The sequence below is a fragment of the Girardinichthys multiradiatus genome, chromosome 6, assembly GCF_021462225.1.
Source record: "Girardinichthys multiradiatus isolate DD_20200921_A chromosome 6, DD_fGirMul_XY1, whole genome shotgun sequence".
Lineage (NCBI taxonomy): Eukaryota > Metazoa > Chordata > Actinopteri > Cyprinodontiformes > Goodeidae > Girardinichthys > Girardinichthys multiradiatus.
The window spans coordinates 19,522,822-19,546,359 of NC_061799.1; the positions used below are offsets into that span (position 1 = coordinate 19,522,822).

Below are 23,538 nucleotides of genomic sequence, written 5' to 3' on the forward strand. Positions count from 1 at the left end.
CTTAAAACTGAGAAGAAAACATGAAACGTAGGGTGTTATTTTGGCGTCATGTAAAGCTACTGAATTTGTAAACATTCACATGGCATTGATGTTGCAATATTTTAATGAACTATGTGATTTTTACAGGATATTGGCTAATGCATGTTCTGAAATGACATACATTGGTAGCGGTGGTTAAGAAACCTGATCGGGATGTCTCTAGAGGCTATTAGTGGTATAACCAACATGTCCTTGAACTGGTTTTAATCATATCTTTCTGGTCGTACTGTACTAAGATGATCATAATCAAATGCTTACATTCCAATACAGTTCTAGTACCTCATGGCCCTGTCTTGGGCCACATTTTATTCACAGTTTTTATTCCTTCCTCTTGATGATCTGCAAATACAGTGCTCAATTCCATTGCTATGCAGATGACACTCAGATGTATATTTCAACTTTCATAATTCTTCTTCCAACTTCCTTTTGTAATCAAATACACAAAGCCAAATCCTGGCTTTCCATCAATTTCTTGAAACCTTGAAACAGTGGTCTTTCTCATTGACATAAAATGCCTCAACAAATCATGACAGTTTTTAACTCAATACATTTAAAATATTCCAATTTCTGTAACTTTAATCAACTCCACTCATCCCTCACATTAAGCAAAACCACTGTTCTATTAAATGTTTTTTCGATTTTTTTGACAACTGCTATTCTATCCTTGGTCTCTCCCACAAAATATTCTTTGAACTTCAGATTATTCAGACTTCTGCTGTATGTGCACTCCCCTAGAACTCATCATCCAACAGCTCCATTGTCTACAAGTTACATTTCATATTGACTACAAAATTTAGCATCTTACTTTGAAGGCTGTTGTTTACATTGCTTCTCTGTACCTTTGTGATTCCCTGCTCATCAGTGCACCCATCTGCTCGCTTAGGTTTTCTATTTCAATTTACCTTACTGTTCCTATTAACCACCTGATCACCATGAGGGCCAGGGCCTTCAGCCACTCTGCCGTCTTGAATTCCCCTGACACTCAGACTCTTTCCACTTTCAAATCTTGTGTGGTAACATATTTGTTAAAATTAGCCAACGCATTCTGAGAATCTTTTATCCATCTTTTGATACAATTTGTTTGAGAATTTTGTAATTTTTTTATTGCACTTGGTTTAAGATTGTTATTATTGCGTCATAAGGTGACTTATACAATTACAATATAGCTGATAATGTATTAAAAGGTTAGAGCATTACTTGTCAGTTTATAGCAAAGACAATAAAAATAGTTGAAAAAACTCCTATGAGTTCTCAGTGTCTCTGCCAGTATTGAAATCCTCCACTCAAAATATCTTAGGCTGGAAACCTACATACTGGTCCTTCTCAAAATATTAGCATATTGTGATAAAGTTCATTATTTTCCATAATGTTATGATGAAAATTTAACATTCATATATTTTAGATTCATTGCACACTAACTGAAATATTTCAGGTCTTTTATTGTCTTAATACGGATGATTTTGGCATACAGCTCATGAAAACCCAAAATTCCTATCTCACAAAATTAGCATATCATTAAAAGGGTCTCTAAACGAGCTATGAACCTAATCATCTGAATCAATGAGTTAACTCTAAACACCTGCAAAAGATTCCTGAGGCCTTTAAAACTCCCAGCCTGGTTCATCACTCAAAACCCCAATCATGGGTAAGACTGCCGACCTGACTGCTGTCCAGAAGGCCACTATTGACACCCTCAAGCAAGAGGGTAAGACACAGAAAGAAATTTCTGAACAAATAGGCTGTTCCCAGAGTGCTGTATCAAGGCACCTCAGTGGGAAGTCTGTGGGAAGGAGAAAGTGTGGCAGAAAACGCTGCACAACGAGAAGAGGTGACCGGACCCTGAGGAATATTGTGGAGAAGGGCCGATTCCAGACCTTGGGGGACCTGCGGAAGCAGTGGACTGAGTCTGGAGTAGAAACATCCAGAGCCACCGTGCACAAGCATGTGCAGGAAATGGGCTACAGGTGCCGCATTCCCCAGTCCTGGGCTACAGAGAAGCAGCACTGGACTGTTGCTCAGTGGTCCAAAGTACTTTTTTCGGATGAAAGCAAATTCTGCATGTCATTTGGAAATCAAGATGCCAGAGTCTGGAGGAAGACTGGGGAGAAGGAAATGCCAAAATGCCAGAAGTCCAGTGTCAAGTACCCACAGTCAGTGATGGTCTGGGGTGCCGTGTCAGCAGCTGGTGTTGGTCCACTGTGTTTTATCAAGGGCAGGGTCAATGCAGCTAGCTATCAGGAGATTTTGGAGCACTTCATGCTTCCATCTGCTGAAAAGCTTTATGGAGATGAAGATTTCATTTTTCAGCACGACCTGGCACCTGCTCACAGTGCCAAAACCACTGGTAAATGGTTTACTGACCATGGTATCATTGTGCTCAATTGGCCTGCCAACTCTCCTGACCTGAACCCCATAGAGAATCTGTGGGATATTGTGAAGAGAACGTTGAGAGACTCAAGACCCAACACTCTGGATGAGCTAAAGGCCGCTATCGAAGCATCCTGGGCCTCCATAAGACCTCAGCAGTGCCACAGGCTGATTGCCTCCATGCCACGCCGCATTGAAGCAGTCATTTCGGCAAAAGGATTCCCGACCAAGTATTGAGTGCACAACTGTACATGATTATTTGAAGGTTGACGTTTTTTTGTATTAAAAACACTTTTCTTTTATTGGTCGGATGAAATATGCTAATTTTGTGAGATAGGAATTTTGGGTTTTCATGAGCTGTATGCCAAAATCATCCGTATTAAGACAATAAAAGACCTGAAATATTTCAGTTAGTGTGCAATGAATCTAAAATATATGAATGTTAAATTTTCATCATGACATTATGGAAAATAATGAACTTTATCACAATATGCTAATATTTTGAGAAGGACCTGTACAGATACACACTCTTGTTTCCATCTCATTTTCTGACTGTGTTTGTTTCCTCCTCCTCTCTCCGGCTGTGAGCTGACAGCTGAAGACAGTCCTGTCTGACAGTTCTGATAAATATACACAGAAGGATGGTAGAATTAAAAAGAACAATAAAAATAAAACATTATGGCACGCTGTGACTCACTTCAGCTGCTGTCTGTTCTACTTCTGAAGGGAACAAACGATGAATTCATCTATAAACCTGTTGTGTGCCATCTGTCACCTTTCTGAGTGCACAAAGTATTTAGACCTGACCCAAATTTATATAACATTTACAACAAATTAGGTATTTATTATGCTGGGACAAATTTATAGAGTAGACATCCAGAAAGATGATTAAGTTTATGTCATGATAACCCAGTTGGACACATGTCATTTGTAAAGAAAACATCTAGCAAGTTAGTTTATCTCTGACTAGCAGAGATTAACTAACTTTCTGTCTTTTCTAACACAGTGACGGCCGTCAGCCCACCGCAGCAGCTGGAACTTGGAAGAACCAGAGTAGGGGGGGGCACATTACTATTCCCACCTAAAGTTAGATGAACTTACTTTCAATATTACTTTACATGCATGATGGCTGCCTCATGCATGTTGCATCTATTTGGTACATCGGCTATCCATGTTCTTTTTTTAATTAAAATTGATGCACACTGGATAAGATATGTAGGTGGTCGGTTGTGACAGGGCAAAAAATAAATGTGAATGGTTATCATATGTCATCATTCAATGCCTCTGTAATCACCAGATCTTAAGATTGAGTCAACGCAGCCTCAGAGAAAACATTTCACATTAAACTGTATTGTTAGTTATTTCCAAAAAAAAAAAAACAAAGCTAAACAAAGTTAATATATCAAAACCTTGTGGAATTCTCTTTAGTGGCTCAGATTGAGCAAAGATCATCCCACAGACAATAACTTAAGTATTTCCAACTAGTCTTTGCCAAACATTGTCGTATCAGTTATAGAAAAAAAAAAACAACTCTTTGGAGTTGTCAGTCCAAAGCCTTACCAATATAAGCTATACAGTATATCTCCATTCTTAACCTTGACTTTTAAGTTGTTAACTAGGGTTGATACAATTGGTTGATACATATCACTTTCTCCAGTGCTTAGCACAGGTGTAGCCCTATTTCAATCAGTAGGATGTCCTGTTGTGGGAGCATTGGTAACTGATTTAAATGTTTTGCACTTAAAAAAAACTAACCTAGAATGATCAAACAGCAATTGGTATGCCTTTTATCCTTTATCAGATTGATAGGTAGCTACATTTACCTTTATGAGTTTTTTTTTCCTCATGAACAGTGAACTACCAGCTACTGCCTGCTGCTTTCCCTCTTAATTAAAAAAAGAAAAGCACAAAGAATAAAAGTGTTTTCTATTCTGTTTTCTCTAGGTTTTTCTTTCATGAATAATGACATGGTGTAATATCTCATGTACTTATGGTGTCTGCACATTATGTTGAGCCTGATGATTTGTATGCCAAGGATGTGTGTTGACCAGGTATTTTGTTTTGCAACAGGCTGCAGAGGAAGCAATGCAAAGCTGGTACCATACAGTTAATACCGTGACCATAACCTTCAGAAGACTTATGTATTTCACTACTGTCATCAAAATGTTTTAAAAGGCTTTTATAATGACTTCAGATTGAGCAAAGATCATCCCACAGATAATGGACTTCATAGACTTTTGAATCATGCAATGTTTATAAAAGTGTTTTGATCAAGAAATTGTTTGAATGTCCACAAATACACCAGAATTTTCTTAAAATGAATTATCTCATTCGGCTATTTTAGAACACAACAAACTTTTAAAATGATCCAAAACTAATTAAATTTTCAGCTTCATATAATGATTCAGGAAATTAAACTAGGAAATGCACATTTGTCTTTTTGAACCTTACTGCATGTTGGTAACCTTGAGCACTAAGTTGCTTTCGGACAGACGTTTGGTCTTATCAACAAATCTGGTCAACAATTATAAAAAGTGTTTTACTGCTGTAATGCCTGTAAAGATTTTTTCCTTAGGTTATTGCGGGTATAAATCATTATCAACATGCATTTTTGTTATAAAATGTGAAGACAAATTGTTTTAAGTTAATACTATTTTTTTCTTATCTAGTGAGAGAGTCCTGTTTATTTTTTATTGAATGAAAATAATTTTCAATCTAAATCTGCAACCATTTTGGGCTTAACTACACTTCTCAATCCCTCTTTCAAATCTTGAATTTTTTTTAATGAGTTTTTTTATGTATTCACATCCCACAGCAAAATTACACAGAGAAAAGAATAAAAGGCAACCTGAGAGATGACTAAACAATAGATTTGGTAAAAAAAAAAAAGCAACAGGTAAGAAGTTTTTATATTCTCAGGCAATAATATACATTAATATTTAGTATTGTGTTTACCTTTTCCAAATGCAATATAAACTGCAATAAAAATGAAACAATGGATCATGTCTTTTTTTTGTTGTCATCAATTAATGAATTCATTTTCATCATTCAAATAAGCCTCATTCTTAAATCTGAAAATATATATTTTTAACAAATGTTCAAGTCAGCCTGCATTGTAACCGGTTTATTACATTTTTAACGATGAGAAGAAAATTTGATGCTTAGAATCTGTCTAGGAAGAGCAAATATTCATGCTCTGCCTCAGCGGATGGTGCTAGAGTAGCTAGTCAGTCCCACTGGAAACATTAATGCCTTCAAACGTTCAGAAAACAGAGAACATTTTTGTCAGTACGCACTTTCGGTTAACATGGGTCTTTTTGTTTTACTTGAAGCCCTGACAGGTTTAATTAGCTGCAGCCATACTGATGATTCTCGCACCCGCAGTGTTTTGACCTGCTTTTTCTCTGGCTCTAACATGAGCCCATAGTTCTGCATACTGAGTGCACAGACACATGAAATAACAGACACAGCATGCTCTTACGCACATGCAAACACACACACCGGTGGATACGCTCAGTACCGTATTGTGTGGTAAACAAACAACAGAGGGCAGCCCGTGAGTCTGTCTGATTAGGTTGTAACCTTGCCCAGATCCACACAATCTCTACTCAGGTGCTGCATCTTCAGGTTTTCAGTCCACTCAAATTAAGTCAGACATGCTCTCATACTGTAAACTATTTTCATTGTATGACATCAGATTCCCCTCCCTTTCCCCTCTCCAAGTCCTAATGAAGTCACACAAAGTTCAGGACCACAGCGTAATCATAAATCCTGAGGGCAAAGGCCATTTCATCTCCGTCAAGAAGTATTAGCAGCATGCCAGACCTATAAAGGGAGCAGACTGGTTTACACCCTAATCAAAGTCAGTCATGAAAAAATGGTTAAACTTATTGCTGAAGCTTCAGATTTTAATGTCAAATATTGTTAACTCATGCTCTCAAGGAATATATGCATAATACTTTGTTCCAATTGTTCCAGTTTCAACTTGAAAAAGAATTAAGTAATGGAATATTTGACTCATTAAATGACATAACATCATAGTCACCTGAAAACGTGGAGCACTGGGACTAAACAGTCCCCCATTTATAAAAGTGGATGAGCACTCTTGTGTTTCTGCTTCCCCATTTTTTGACAAAAAAATCTGATCATCCCCTGTAGCACTCGTGGATATTGTGCATTTGCATTCAGTCCGAGTGGAGCCATCTTACAGGTGCAAATGTGTCTTACAGCTTTGCACATCTAGGGACTGAAATCTTTACTTGTTATTTTTTATTAAATAGCCCAAACTTAATCAGATTAGATGGTGAGCATCAGTGGATTTTTAAGCCTTTAAATAGATTTTTATTTGGATTTATCTGTGGACCTTGACTAGGCCAGATTTAACTCATTTTGACATTGTTTCAACTATTTGTTTAGGGTCACTGTTCTATACTGGAAGTTAAACCTCCACCCCATTCTCAAATCTTTTGCAGTTTTTTCTTCCTATCTATCCATCTATCTTCAAATCAACTCTGACTAGATTCCCTGTCCCTACTGGAGAATAGTATTCCCAGATTATGATGCTACAATTATTCCACGTGTGCCCTACATGATTTGTGAACATTCCTATTTTGTCTTCCTGTCACTCTTCTTGATTGTATCTGGGGTTATCACAATAAAAGGGCCTGAAGACAAATACAGGCCGCAGTTATTAAACTTTTATTTTTTATTGGAAAATCATGGATTCTAGGGCAACAGTGTTAGGGGTTCTTTATGTAACTGGTGGGTTGCCAGTTTAAACCCCCGCTCCATTCGTCTCAGTTGTTGTGTCTTTAGGCAAGACACTTCACCCGGCTTGCCTGCTGATGGTGGTCAGAGGGCTCAGTGGCGCCAATTATATGGCAGCCTCACTTTGGTATGTCTGCCCCAGGGCAGCTGTGGCTAAAATGCTAGCTTACCACTGTCAATGTGTGAATGGGTGGATGACTGATTGTAGTTTAAAGCGCTTTGGGGTCTCTGGGGACTTGATAAAGTGCTATACAAGTGCAGGCCATTTACCGTTTACCATTCATTTCCTTCCACTTAACAATTATGTACAATTTTGTGTTGGTCTATAATAATAACTCACTTTAGAATGAATGAATACATACAATATACAAATTGTGAAAAGTTTAATGAATGTAAATATGTAAATACATTTCACGTGCTTTGTGCTTTTTATGTAGTTCAATCTCTGTATCCAGCAGTTTTGTCACAAAAGTCTCCTCATTTGCGACACAGAGCTCATCTTCTTCCGCTGACAGATGCATGAATTCACCTGTTTTGACTGTTATCAGACCCGAGCAGGATTGCTGTGATGTGCTGAATAGGTGCATGTGCCAGTCTGTGTAATACTGAGCTGCATGTGAACCACTGCGGGTCTGGGTTTTTTATTTTCCAGGACGGATGAAGAGCTCACTCTGCAGTTCAGAGGTTTGGCCACATGCCAGATAGAAGTCATTAAGTCTGGTATGTGCACTGCTAAAGCTACAGAGGGCTGCACAATTTATGGCTGTTAAGCCAGTGTTTACTGAGTGTTTTCAAGTGTATTGAAAAAAAGGATTTAGTGAGGCAATTGTTTCTTCTGGGATGTAATTAATTAGCAAATTTAGAGATTATGACACTATTAGCAAAAGAGCAACTTCAGGATAAAAACTTTAGAATAACAGAGATAAAATCAGTTATTCAAACGTGACCTTACATATATAGGCACTAATCATTCTGAGTGACACCCATTGTGACAACTGTCCAAACTGCTTTGCATTAGCCACGGCCTCTGGGGATTTGTGGCCTTATTAGTGCTGTGCATTGAAATGAGTCATTAATTATCTCAAACAAGCTCCAAATGAGCTCTGTCACCACCATCAACCTCATATGAGGTTTTCCTTCAATTTAAACACAATGTCTGGCTTTAAAGGTAACCTATGGTGCTTTGCAAAAGTATTTACATTCTGTCACATTACAACCACAAGCTTCTGAGTACCTTTTTTTCAAATAGAAATCTGAAAAATGTATGCATTTGTTTTCAGCCCTCTTTGCTCTTACCCCTTAAATAAAATCCAATGCAACCATCTGCCTTCAGAAGTCAACTAAATCATAGTCCTTCTGCATGCAATTTCATCCCAATATAAATCTAGCTGTTTTGAGAAGGCCTCAGAGGTTTGTTAGAGATTATTAGTGAGCAAAGAGCATCATAAAGACCAAGGAACGCAGCAGACAGGACAGAGGTAAAGTTGACGGAGAAATTTAAAGCATTGTTAGGTTATAAAACAATATCCAAAGCTCCACATCTCCTGGAGGACTGTTCAAAATGTCTGAAAAAGAATGGCACAATTGCGAACCTACTAAGATATGGCTGTCCACCTAAACTGAGAGACAGGAGAGCTTTAATCAGAGAGGCAGCCAAGAGGTTCTTGGGAACACTTGAGGAGCTGCAGAGATTCACAGCTCAGGTGGGATAATCTGCCAACAGGCCACCCATTAGACATGCACTCCACTATTCTGGCCTTTACTGAATAGGATGAAGCAAGCTGAAACTAAATATGTCAGATTAGACCAAAATTAAGCTTTTTTGCCTATATGCAAAGCACTCAGTGGAGGAAAACTAACATTGCAAATCACCCTGAACACACCATCCCCACAGGGCAGAAGTTCACCTTACAAGACTAGTGATGATTCTTTTGAATGACTCCTTACCTTGAACGATAGGACTCGAGTCTTAGTGAAACTGTTCTTTGTTTTTTACTACTCTCCTTGCTTATAATGCTACTTTTTTAAATTAATTTAATTTAAACATTATGTTATATTACCTAGGCAATTCAATACGAAAACCGAAAGCGGGTAGGTTCCAGCATGTAGCGCACATGCACATTGCTCACTGTTTGTCTTCGTCACATGTCATGGCAGCAAGGTGTTCGACCTGGCTGTGACACCCACACATGCACTGGGAGAGAGGGGTAGGACGGACAATGTGCTCGTTGCTCGAGGACGAAACAATGAGTGGCACAACAAAACTTTTGCAAACTTCATTTGGTCAATGTTTACATTTAAGTGTTGTTTACCATTAGTGCGTTGCCTTAAAAGTTTTATTTAATGGTGCAGGAGGTGATTTTTATTTCTGCCAAATCAACTTTAGTGCACTTTTTTCTCTTCTCTTCTATTTTGTTTTATTTTGCTTGGTTAATTTTGTTTCTATATTACATATAGCATTAAAATACTATTAATGCACACAAAACTGGTAAAGAACTACATGGGTATTTGATGTTTATATTTTATACATTGTCGTATTTTTCAGCCCGTTCAGTTTTCTCTATCATCTGTTATGTTTTTCCAAGTGTTACTTCACAGTATTTGCAGAACAGCTAAATAAGGTCATGGACTTCTGGCGGACCAATTTCGCGTATCCACCATTTTTATTTCTTGCTGCGATTTTGTAGTCTGTTGCACCTGATCTTCTATATTTGAACATATTTGTGTTAAAATGTAGAAGATCGTCACGGCAGAACATGTGACCCATATAAGGAGGCCTCAGTCCTCAACGCAGCTATCCCAGGTTCAAGTCCCGAACCAAGGGACCTATGCTGCATATCTTCCCCTTCTTTCCACCCCCCTTCTTGTCTGCCTACTTTGAAAAACTAACAAAAATTAAGGCCACTAGTTTCCTTTCTCCTCATTATGTTTTAATTGTGTGTGCTGGTCTATAGCACAAAAATCCCCCAAAATAAATTGAAGTTTGTGTTTCATGTAAACAAATTCAAAAGATTGTCTGCTGAAAAATTTAATCATACTGTTTGCAAAGGGAAACCTCTACCATGCAAACTGGAGACTCTGTCATCAGAGCTCTGATTACTGCAGTCTGGATGGGGGATGGAAAGGAGTTAATTCCTGCTGTCATTTCCTTCAAAAAGGGTAATGAGCTTTCTGATAAGAAAACGGTGGGGTTATCCTGTGAATTGGTCATGGGGAAATGAAATCACGTCTTTCTCTCTGCAACAGTGGAGCAGTTACAGATTGAGATGATAACCAAGTGACCTAAAGCATTTCCCTGGAGACGTTTCACCTGAAATGCACAACACGGTTTGTGCGAGGACCCGTTTTAGCGTGTCTGTGCCTTTGGTATGGAATAAAAATAATTAATTCAGTTCTCAGGCTTTTTAAATAGGCAGACAGAGAATTTAGCATTAAGACAGCTAATACCTTAAAATGCTTCTGCAAATGTGATAAGCGCACAAAGAGGTCACTGATTCAGACTGAAGGAGATTGAACTACTGGAGATAAGTGTAGAGCTGCGTAACTGGTGCAGACTGAGAAGATAAGGAGGCAGAGTTGGACATCAGAGGAAGGAGATGACAGACATGGAGAACAGGAAAGAGGTGAATGTGATGAATGAAAGAGGAGGAAAGGAGATGGAGGGAGGGAGGTAAGAGGGACACTGTCTCTCTGTGTCATTAAGGATGAAGGAAGGTCAATGCTTCTCCACAGCTGAGAGAATCTAATGATGCAAATTAAGGCTGATGCTGCGCTGAATGCCACAAGAGAGGCCCAACATTCAACACGTTACGCCAATACACGCACAGCAGTTTAGCATATTAAACAACTCAATGTCAAGCAAAAATGGCCATAAACATTAATAGAGGAAATGACCCAGATAGCGTGACTGAATGGTACGTGATAAAAGTAAATGCTAGTCTATGTGGCAGGCAAATAAACAAATTGGAAGGAGAAAGATGGGGGAGGGGAGCAGTGTCACAGTTTCCCTTCTGCAGCCTTTGAACAGAAGCATAACGCTGGATTCACATAAAGAAAATATATGATGTGAATATTTGTGGCTTTGAACTGAATGCATAAACTGATTGGAAAGGGTCGAATTGTCGAATTGCCGACACATCTTGTTGTTCTTAACATGTCAAAATATCAATGACATGAGAGCTCCCAACATAAAAAATTGACCTTCCCCTTTTACTCAAGGTGTCGTAAATAAACCATGCATCCAAAGATGATGTTCATGCACTGTGCAAGAGTGCATGAATGTGGAAAGCATTGCATATGCATACATAGCAGGGATGCAGACAGCAGAGTAATTGCACGGCTTCATGGATAACAGTGACCCTGTTAGCCCAAAAGCTTATTGGCTGCCTGTTTCCTCTGATTCGGCTGCCGCAACCAATGGGAGCTGTCACCACCGTTTTAGATGTGGGAATGAAAGAACAGAACTATGCGGGCGAGAAGGACGGTGAAATAGAGGTGAAGGTTAAAAAAAAGACAAGGTTGGATGATGTTGGGGAGTGAGGAGAAAAAAATGGAGAGTGACAAGTATGGAGATGTGGAATGAAAGAAAGCAGGCGATGTGGAGGAGAGAGCTGAATCCTCTTCTCTGAGGGAACAAAGACGGCAATCCCTGAGCACTGGCAAAGCTGTTTGGCTTGTGGTTGCACACCAACAAAGCACATGTGTGTGTTTGTGCAGAAGAGCTGTCTGTATGTGTGAAGACACAGTGCTTCACAAAAACAGTAGGTGATAATCACACTTTCTGGCCCCTCTTCTCACTCGAGATCCCACAGGAAATGTACAATAGTCTCCAACACACACATCTGTATACACACATCTGTCTGTGAGGGCTTTGTAAATGCTGCATAGCAAGGTGGTGTAAGAAACAGATCATTGCCAGGAGTAGAAGGGGAATCGCAGGGGAGGAAGTGTCTGGAAAGGTCAGGGAAGTGGCTGAACAAATTATGGATGCTAAAGGGGCGGGTATGAAGAAGGTTCTGAAGCTTGGCAAGAGTTTAAGGTGTCTCAGATTCTGATTATGTGTTCACCACTGTATCTGCAAGCATATACACTCACAAACATAACTTGAAAATCAACAAGATTGTAATCTGGATCCCATTTCTACAGTTTAGGTCAAGCATGCAACTCCTAATAACCATGCAATGAACAGTATAAATTGCTAAGATCCAAAAATGTATCATTACACACACACACACACACACACTCTTGTTTTGCTATATGTAGTGAGGACCATCTGTTGACTCCCATTGACTTCCATTGATTTTCAGTCATTTTCAACCCTTTCTATGCCCTAACCCTGACAATAACCCTAAACCTAACTATTACCAGTGCATGCCTAACCCTAACCTTAACCTAAACTCAATTCACACCTTAGTCCTAAACCTAACCGTTAGCAAAATAGGTCGTGAGGACTAGCAATTTGTCCTCACTTTGGTACAAACGGTCCTCAATTTGATGGTGAAATCGGGAAAATGGTTCGCACTGTGATGCCAAGACAGGAACACACACACACACACACACACACACATATATATATATATATACAGTACAGACCAAAAGTTTGGACACACCTCATTCAAAGAGTTGTCTTTATTTTCATGACTATGAATATTGTAGCTTCACACTGAAGGCATCAAAACTATGAATTAACACATGTGGAATTATATACTGAACAAAAAAGTGTGAAACAACTGAAAATATGTCTTATATTCTAGGTTCTTCAAAGTAGCCACCTTTTGCTTTGATTACTGCTCCGCACACTCTTGGTATTCTGTTGATGAGCTTCAAGAGGTAGTCACCTGAAATGGTTTTCCAACAGTCTAGAAGGAGTTGCCAGAGATGCTTAGCACTTGTTGGCCCTTTTGCCTTCACTCTGCGGTCCAGCTCACCCCAAACCATCTTGATTGGGTTCAGGTCCAGTGACTGTGGAGGCCAGATCATCTGGCGCAGCACCCCATCATTCTCCTTTTTGGTCAAATAGCTCTTACACAGCCTGGAGGTGTGTTTAGTGTCATTGTCCTGTTGAAAAATAAATGATGGTCCAACTAAACGCAAACCGGATGGAATAGCATGCCGCTGCAAGATGCTGTGCTAGCCATGCTGGTTCAGTATGCCTTCAATTTTGAATAAATCCCCAACAGTGTCACCAGCAAAGCACCCCCACACCATCACACCTCCTCCTCCATGCTTCACAGTGGGAACCAGGCATGTAGAGTCCATCCGTTCACCTCTTCTGCGCCGGTCAAAGACACAATGGTTGGAATCTGGTCAAAGCTCTCCTGGAGGTGGGAGTTGAATACGTCCCTGGCCGAGGGCTCTGCCAGACGTTCCCAGCAGACCCTCACTTTGCGCTTGGACCTGCCAAGTCTGTCCGGCTTTCTCCTCTTCCAGTGGATCCAACTCACCACCAGGTGGTGATCAGTGGACAGCTCAACCCCTCTCTTCACCTGAGTGTCCCAAAACATGCGGCCGAAGGTCTGACGATACGACAACAAAGTCGATCATCGACCTCCTGCCTAGGGCGTCCTGGTGCCAAGTGCACTGATGGACACCCATATGCTTGAACATTGTGTTCATTATGGACAATCCGTGACTAGCACAGAAGTCCAATAACGAAACACCACTCAGATTCAGATTGGGGAGGCCATTCCTCCCAATCACGCCTCTCCAGGTGTCCCTGTCGTTTCCCACGTGAAGTCCCCCAGCAAAATAATGGAGTCCCCGGGAGGGGCACTATCCAGCACCCCCAACAGGGACACCAAGCAGGCTGGGTACTCTGCACTACCGCCTGGCCCGTAGGCCGAAACGACAGTCAGAGACCTGTCCCCAACCCGAAGGCGCAGAGAAGCGACTCTCATCCACTGGTGTAAACCCCAACACGAGACGACTGAGCTTGGGGGCAACAAGGAAACCCACCCTAGCCCGCCGCCTATCCCCGTGGGCCACTCCAGAGTAGAAGAGAGTCCATCCCCTCTTGAGGAGATGGGATCCAGAGCCCACGCTGTGCGTGGAGGCAAGCCCGACTATTTCTAGTTGAAATCTCTCGACCTCCCGTACAAGCTTAGGCTCCTTCCCCCCCAGTGAGGTGACATTCCACGTCCCTAGAACCAGCCTAAGCATCCGGGGATTGGGCTGCCGAGGTCTCCACTTTTGTCTGCCGCCCAATCCTCTTTGCACTGGTCATATATCTTTGACATTCAACTCTACTGGGAAGGCTGTCCACAAGACTTAGGAGCGTGTTCATAGGAAATTTTGACCATTCTTCCAGAGGCACATTTGTGAGGTCATAGACTGATATTGGCCAAGAAGGCCTGGCTCTCAGCCCTCCTTTTACTGGAACTAAGGGTTCAAATCCATCTCCTGAAAAACAACGCCACAGCATAATGTTCCCTCCACCAAAGGTTACAATTGTCACAATACAGTCACACAAGTACCGTTCAACTGGCAACCGGCAAACCCAGACTTGTCCATCATATTTCCAGATGGAGAAGCGCAATTTGCCACCACAGAGAATGCGCCTCCATTGCTCTAGAGTCCTGTGGCGGCATGTTTTACACCACTGCATAAGACGCTTTGCATTGCACTTGGTGATGTATGACTTGGATGCAGCTGCTTGGCAATGGAACCCCATGCCATTCTACGCACTGTTCTTGAACTAACCTGAAGGCCACATGAAGTTTGGACTCTGAAGAAAGACAGCGACCTCTACACATCACCTGTCCTCCTTCAGTTTACGGGGCCTACCACTTTGTGGATGAGTTGCTGTTGTTACCAATCATTTCCCCTTTTTTATAATGCTGACAGTTGACGGTGGTATATTTAGGAGCGAGGAAATTTCATGACTGGCCTTGTTGCACAGTTGGCATCCTATCCCAGTACCACACTAGAATTTACTGAGCTCCTAGAGCGACCCATTCTTTCACAAATGTTTGTACAAACCGTTTGCTTGCCCAGGTGCTTGATGTCATACACCTGTGGCCATGGAAGTTATTGGATCACCTGACTTCAATTATTTTGATGTGTGAGTGAATACTTTTAGCAATAAAGAGTAGTTATCCCCGACAGAATTTGTTTCCCCTGTGTTGGGAGCGCAAAACAGGAAGAGCAGATCCAGTTGATTGTGCCGCCTCAGTTCCCACCAATTAGATGTGCAAGTAGTCATATTTTACTTTTGTGAAAAAGTGAAAGATGAGTGTCATTACTTCATCATTCAGTTAGCGTGTTACAACAGAAAATGACACATTTATTGTTCTCATGTATCTAGTGTGATTATTTAAACAAAATGAGAATGTTTGCCTAATAAGAGGATAATCACGTCCGTGTAAACTCGATTCATATAAACATATTGCTCAATATACCACATTCTCAACCAGTAAACAGCTTTGAGATCATTTCCGTATGTCCTACAAAAATACTATTTGTTCTGATTGTTGCACATCAGCAAAGGTTATGTCTGCTGGACACTGGAAACAGTTGTCTCCTTTATTCTTGTAAAATGCGTTTTTTTATTAGGTAATCCACATAAATGGATCATATAAAACAGATACCAAACGTAATAAAATAAAACACTGGATAAAGGACATTCATAACTCTGGTCTAGACAGAAAGTGATTTTCATTCAATCAAGAAGTAAATATGATAATATAAGAGTTTTTATTTGCATTGTGGGTGTGACAGGTGTATGTGATGGTCTGCATGGAAAGCCCAACTGTAGGACTTTTATCTATTAGACAATAAAATAAGGAATGAGGTCTGAATATCTTTCATACCCATTTTAGTTTTTTTCCATATACCTATCTAGACCTAGAAATTAATAAAAGTAAATTCCATAATTTTTCTAGACTTTGCAAGACTGTGTGATGACATAACAGAAGCCAATGCTATAAAACTGGGAAAATAAATGAATCCAACAAATTTTATGCTTGAAATGTGTCAGCTTTATTCATAGCAATAAAATCACTAATAGCAAAACCTTGCCTAGCTAAGGAATAGGATGCAGTGAATTAAAGCTTCACCTTAGTCACCCATCCAAAACATACAAGGTCAGTGCGCTTCTTACAAGAAGCAGGAGGCAAGATGCCTCAGGTGTAGCAATCAGAGAACATTCGAGGGGTTCGCTTCCCTTCCCCGGAAACACTTAACATGTGAACAGTTATGCAGTAAGACAGTGATGCTCCCTCACTGTCTGGGTCTACATTTTTCCTGTCAGTAAGGGACAGAAACTGCTGACTTTTTTGCAGAAAAATACTGCTTGAATCCAAAGGCCAACATGATAGAATGTTTTAACTCATGTTTGCTAAGAGAGACACATGGGCCACTTGCCCTCTGACAGATGAAGATTTCTCAACAAGGTAAAGGTAAAGGTTTTCTCAATTCATTGATTGTGCGGTGCTGTATTTCTGAAATATTTAAAGAAAACCTCCTGATGTATTTATAAACCCTTTTATAAATACATCAGGAGAAGCCTCTGTTAAAGGAAATTTCATATAAAAACTTACACTACTGGAAGGCTGGTGTTGTTGAAATCCTGATCACATTACTGATAGCTGATAGTGACATTGACCCTCTGGAAAAGTTGGTTACTGCTGGAGGAAAGCCATTATCCTCAGCTGAAAACAGATAAAAGAAATCATTTTCTGCTAATTAATCAAATGATTTCTCTCTCAAAATAAAGAGAGAATCCATCTGGACAGAATACTGAAGTCATCAGGACCCTGGGGCTCCTAGAGGAAGCAGAGAAGACACAAAGAAATCATTGGAGTCCTCCCCAGGGAGCATCCAGTTAAAATTCAAGGACTCTTTTCATCTCCCACATTAGCTGCCTCAAATGCTGATCTCACTCTCTCCTCGCCTCTTACTGAGGTCACGGTTGAAAAGTCTCAGTGATACTCCAGGAGACTGGGAATTATCCAAGTGTATGATCGACCTCATGTACATATAAAGCCACGTGTTTGTCAATGTTTAGATCATTTATGGATTTGGAGGTGCTTGAATGCCTAATTACCTCTGTCCTGAGGCAAATGAAGGAGGTCAACAAAGTTAAGTCATTTTAGCCTCTGCCCATGTGAATTCCTCACATAGTCATAGAAGTCAGAGAACGAGCTAATGGGAGTCATTTCTGGGCGTTCAAGAACTGCCACCTTAAGCGGCAAACATTTCAAACTGCGGCACGGCAAGATCTTCGTAATGAGATCAGTGGCGCTGTCTGACGGTGACAGCTTGGGGAATAAACTGTCTGTTGCATTTGACGCCATTAAAGCAGTGCAGCAGAAATCTGTAAAACAGCATGCGCGATCATTATTATCACCGTAACAAACAGCCCTCAGGATTAATACTTGAGGAAACACAAGCTTTGTAAAAACAAAAACCAGCAACACTTCCATCCTAAAACTGTCCTTCCAAAGGACAAAGGAGACAGAGACAAATCTGCTCTATCTTTATGTGATACTGAGTGAAATGACGGGAGGGCTGACAGGTAGCAAGAAGAGAAAGATAAGAAATCACAAGCCCCAAAGAAGAAGTGCTGACAGCTCGCCGCTATAAACCAGCCTGATACTTTAGCTTCAAAATAGTTTTTTTTTTTAAAACCCTCATCCTAATTTCAACCACAATGCCTGAATTATTCATTCTAGAGCAATGGCAAGCAGAATGAGGGATGAAAAGTCATTGGTCTATTTTCTATTCACATAATAAATGAATGATTGGATGTTCAAAAGTAGAAAGAAACAGTGACAGAAAACAGAAATGAAGCCAGTCGGTCGGTCATTTTCTACCGCTTATTCCATAGTGGGTCGCGGGGGAGATGGTGCCTATCTTCAGCAGTCTATGGGCAAAAGGCGGGGCACGCCCTGGACAGGTCGCCAGTCCATTGCAGGGCAATACACATACAACCATGCACACACTCATTCATACACCTAAGGGCAATTTAGATTGACCAGTTAACCTAATAGGCATGTCTTTGGACTGTGGGAAGAAGCCAGAGTACCTGGTGAGAACCCACACATGCACAGGGAGAACATGCAAACTCCATGCAGAAAGACCCCCAGCTGGGAATTGAACCCAGGACATTCTTGCTGCAAGGCAACAGTGCTACCAACTGCACCACCGTGCAGCCCCAGAAATTAAGCAAAGAGAAAAAATGACGATGTAAAATTCAGTGTAAAATCCATTAAGATGATGACATCACAGGAGGGGGGACAGAATCAAATTTTTAACAGTAGCATAAATATTAAAAATATTCCTGCTTGTGTTGATTTTACAAGGATACTCAATGACTGGATTTTTATAGCATCACTATTTTATATAAAATTCTGCTTCAGAGAGTTAGTGGTATGCACTGTTGCTGCTGCACAAGTTCAACATTATAATACTGTCAATGCATGGCTGTTGGAGGCTGGTGTCTACGTCCCTCTAAGAGGCAACAGTGCTAACGACTGTGCCACCATGCAGTCCTCTCTAGAGCATACAGAGCTGTTTTGAAGTTATATGTTTTCCTTGTTTCTCTCTTTTTCATTCAATATAATTAAACCCCCAAAATACAGGAAATGTGGGTTTAGCTACTAAATCCTCAGGTTCTTTAAGCCTCAGGCCACTGTCTGCCATCAATAACTCCCAAGATATGTTAAAATGCACATGTGCAAAAAAACTTTAAATTGTCCTCGTATCGTCAACTCCCATTTTTTATGTAGTTTGCAGTACAGGTATTTTTACAGGTATTAAAAGGCATGGTAGCATTTCTCCAGTTTTGGTAGGTTCCTGACTGCATGCATGCTTTTGTATTTATTTTAAGATTATTTTACTTTAAAGTATCAAAAGTTCTGTAAACGTGCATTTAACTGAGGTGCTCAACTTCTACAGCCCCCCAAGAACACTTAGACCATCCAGCTTGGTGCTCTTAGTACAGCCGAGGTCCAAATAAAATACTAAAACGACTCGAATTTCTCAATGTAGACTTTTTGCAGACTTTTTATCCTGTCGGAAATCTCATATTCTACTGTGACCCTTATTTCAAGTTCAGCTACCGATCAGGCCTTATATGTCAGTGTGCATTATTGATTTAGCTTGTTTTATAAACACTATATTGCCAACCTTCAACCTTCTTGAACATCTTTGGAATGAATGAGAGCTGAGGCTGCAATTCTGGTTTTCTCCTCTGACTATGAACACACGCCTAATTCTAAACCTGGAAGATGTTTACAGAATAGTTAAAGCTGCTGTTGCTGGCAATGGTGGGTTCATCAATAAATTGGACCTTAGTATTGCAATTGAGGTAGGGAACCCAACAATCGCACATACCTCCAAACATAACAACATTTGACTAGAATGAAAAATTCTAACAAAGTATTAAATATCTGGAGCAAAGGTTACATGAAGGAAACACTGTATTTACTAGAGGAAAAGCTGCATTTTTTGAATCGCAATTGTAATGATGTTTGGACTCTTTGGATGCAATATTCAATAGAATATTACATTTCATGTGACATGCATACAAATTATGCATGTCAGTACTTCATTTACCCTGTTAGATAGACTTTACAGCCCTCGATGCCCACAATTGATGGAAATTTTTTTAGTAGGCAAAATGCAAGAGTTCACAAAAGGTGGAGAGGAGATTGGTATGGACAAAAGCTAAGAAATAAGCAAGAAAAGGTGGGTTAATCATAATCAATGTCAGCATAGCAACATTTCTCAATAGTATTAGAATAACATGTTTTTCTGATATCACGCAACTTCAAATAAGTTTAAGGCAATTAAGAACTCATGTTTTCAATTTTCTTCTACCTACAATGACACAACACTGAAGTAAGATTATAAATTATTATAGGTTAGATGAAAACTTAATTTACAATCAACTTGCACATGCACTCTCAGGTTCTCAGGTAGTCCATTGCAAAGGCAATGAACATCATAAATCAAGGCCTTGCTGTATGCACTTTAGGGGTAGTCAAAAACCTGTTTTCAGTAGACCTTAGGGTTCTGCAGAGAAATAATACTTATTCTGCTAAATGAGTAGAAAAACGCATTGAGAACTTTATAAACAAATCAAAGGATCATAAAATCAATCTTGAATGCAGCAGGTAGCCAGTGTAGAGCCTTCCCTTCCTTGTATTTTACGATATAAAGCGGGAAATTGTTAACACAAATCTCGTGATTTAGGAAAGGTATTACTTGTACTACAACAGTGGATTCATTGAGCTATAAAACTAACATGGTGTGTTACCCTGATTAACAGAAATAGAAACTTGAATTCACAGACTTTAATTTGCCCAAACACCATGAGGCATGTCAGGTCTGGAAGCGAGTTCAGATGTTGTAATGATGACTTCAAAAAGAAAAAAGGCTCAGCAGAGGAGACTGACAGGTGCATTAAAGTGCTCTGCATCACTTTTTAATGTTTAATGGGTTTGAGAAAATTGGGAAGCTCTCCCAGCAAATATTATTTTGCTAAAATAACTTGGTTACTAGAAAATTATTTTGAACATTGATCTACAGAAGAGAGTAGAAAGGAAGGTATATGATCATGTAAAGATAAAAAGGAGCATCAACTGTAGGCTTATGTACCAAACGACTAAACGACCAGACAAGTAAAGAAATTTGATCATCCATTTTCATTGTTATAACAAAAGGGATACTACTATGAGACAACACTTCAGTATTCCCTTTAGGTCTGGACCTTATTGTTCTTTACTGAAGCAGCCATTCTTGCCTGCTATTTATTCTTCAAATGCTGAAAAAGACCCTGGCTGCTTCGCTACAAGGAAACAATTTAAAGCTGGGGAAAAACACAAATAGTTCAACGTGCAATGGAGCGCATGATTCAAGGTGGGTTTTATTGTCTGGTTCTGAGCAGGGGCCAAGCAGAGCGGCTTTTCAATTTAAGAAAGCAGCTAACGTTTAGATCTACAAGAAGAAAAAAGACAAACAGCATATAAATTTATTCACTTACTTAACTGCTGGCTTTTCTGTCATACGTGACACGTATTAAGGACAAAGCGACACATATGTGCTGGCGTTCCCAAGTGATTCCCACATGCCTCCGTTCCTGCAGGGATGGAGACTGCATGAATTTATAGTGTGTGTGTGTGCAGATCTGATGGTGAAAAGTCCTCCGGCTTTTGCAGGCCTGTTTGTGTAGCGGTGAGGCGGAAGTAATGTCTGAATCTGTGCTTCCTCAAAGCGAAATGCATGCGTGTTTGTGTCTGCGTGCATGCATGCATATCTGTGTGTGTGTATGTATGAAAAACAGGGTGTCACTGCTAAAGGACGGTACAGAGAGTCTGTTTGACTACATTCACCTAGAAACTTTTGCATATGTTCATTTTTAACTTCAATTTTAATGATCTCCTTTGCCTAAGGAAATAAAAACATGATGACACTGCAGCTATTGCTATGATAAAAACTTCCCTTATTTGGACCAAAAAATCAAAAATAAATCAGCTAGGTGTGTTTTTAAATACACATGCTGTTTTGTTGGGTTTTGTCTGTTCTTTATGAAAAACAAAGACTCTTAAACATTATATTTTAACCAGGTTTGGAAAGCGCATATGCTTTTGTCCTATATGTGAACTCTGACCTGAGACAATCTGTCTCCCCACAAACAGCCATAGACATTGTAGGACACGAGGAGTATAGAAAACCTAAGGGCAGACATGAGCAAGCAGGCAGGACTAGATTTAGTGGTTTATTAAAGTGCAAATTTTGCTTACAGGCAGGAAGACGGCAAACGGAAACAACCAAGAACTGCACACCAGGAGCAGGACAACAGAAGGCACAAACCTATTACAGGCTGACAGAAAGAAATGAAGGCTTGATGGAAGGTATAAGTACACAGCGACTGATTCAGGACAGGTGTGAGTCATGTGTGAATGCTTGTGGAGGCTGGGCAGTCGGTGTGAGAGGGGACTGAAGGAAAACCAAACAAAGTGGAGACAAGTGTGACACATGCAGAGGGATTAAAGCTGTCCTATCTCAGAACTGTCTGGGACCTGTCATACATCTATATTCATATTACTTGAACCTGGTGAGCTCTTGCAATGTTGCACCAATTCCTGCTGGGTAATGGTGTGCTTTAATCAATGTTAAATATTTAATATTTGCCCTTACTTTGACCAAAAGAAGCATGACCCCTGTACAACCTTTGAATGTGTTCTCTATTATACACTATGACTGACTCACATTTCGTAATCTTGCTTTAGTTCATAGATTTTGAAAATCCCCTTGATCCTCTATTGGCAGCAACCAGTGATAGTAATAAATATATTACGATTAAAAGTTGAACCCCCCGTTAAGGTGAATATACATCAATTATCACAAGTTTCTTCTTAAACAGACTCAAATGTTTGTTTTCCTGACAATAAAAATGCAACAGCTTGTAACAAACCTTAGCCCAAAACATTTCAAACACTTATGAGAGTTGTTCTGCTGCTTTATAAGCAAATCTTCTTTGATCGTTATAATTCATACTAATGTGTTATAGCAGCTGCTGCACTAAGCTCAGGTCTCTCCCATAAGCCTGTTAGTTAGGCCTCTGCTAATGGTGCCCTATTCATAAGGTGTAGAAAAGGTAAGGATTAATTTGCTGGATCTAGATTGGAGTCCAGAAATAAAAAAATATATATTTAAAGCAGTTCTGTCCTGCCCTGCAATATTAGGCGCATAGTTTGTCTATATGAAGAACCATGATTCATAAACCAGACCATCATTTCACATTGCAACATGGTTCTGATTAAAAGCTCACATGACTCATTGTGTGTGCTATTCTCTGACCAGTTGCTTCCTTATGCAGCAGGCTCTATGCTGTGTAACCTTGTATAAAAGCCACTGTAAGGTATTCAGCAGCTATAGTGGCTGTTCAAGAAGATGGTCCCACAAATACAAGTTTGTCAAGTCATATCAATCACAGTTTGGCCCTTGTTTATTAGATCAGTGAATGCATGTGTGTTGATCTCAACAGTTTGTTAGTTTGCGCTTAAAAGAAAAGAAAATATATTTTGCACAGGTTGAATGGAGCGCCTTTTAACTTCTTTAAAAAATGTTTAAATATTGCTGTGCCCCATTTACCCCCTGTCCTGCTTTAACCATTTAACCCTAGTTCTTAGTTAGGTCACATAGGAAATGCACATGCTTTGAGAGTTAAAATATTAAATTGCCACAACAACCTTCATCAGCTGTGCTTTGATGTGCAGTATTTAGTGTTGCTTTCACTTATTCCTGACAGGCCTCAAACTAACATTTTAGTTTTCCGCTTAAAAATCTTTATTGGCTCAACAACCATAACAAAATGTGGTTGAAAATATTCTGACATTTAGCCTGTAATGTACAAAGTTT

The 23,538-nt window shown here is 39.9% G+C and overlaps 1 protein-coding gene across 2 annotated transcripts in view; it reads right to left on the reverse strand.

The window, feature by feature from the left end:
- LOC124870511 (leucine-rich repeat and immunoglobulin-like domain-containing nogo receptor-interacting protein 3) overlaps positions 1–23,538 on the reverse strand; it is a 62,788-nt gene that overhangs the window by 27,837 nt on the left and 11,413 nt on the right. Inside the window, exon 1 of one of the 2 annotated variants that reach the window (XM_047369244.1) lies at positions 21,158–21,242. The exons of the other annotated variant lie outside the window; for it this stretch is intronic. The gene's annotated coding sequence lies outside the window, so the exon portion shown is untranslated. Of the gene's footprint in view, positions 1–21,157; positions 21,243–23,538 lie in introns of those variants that run through there. 2 annotated transcript variants of the gene reach the window in all.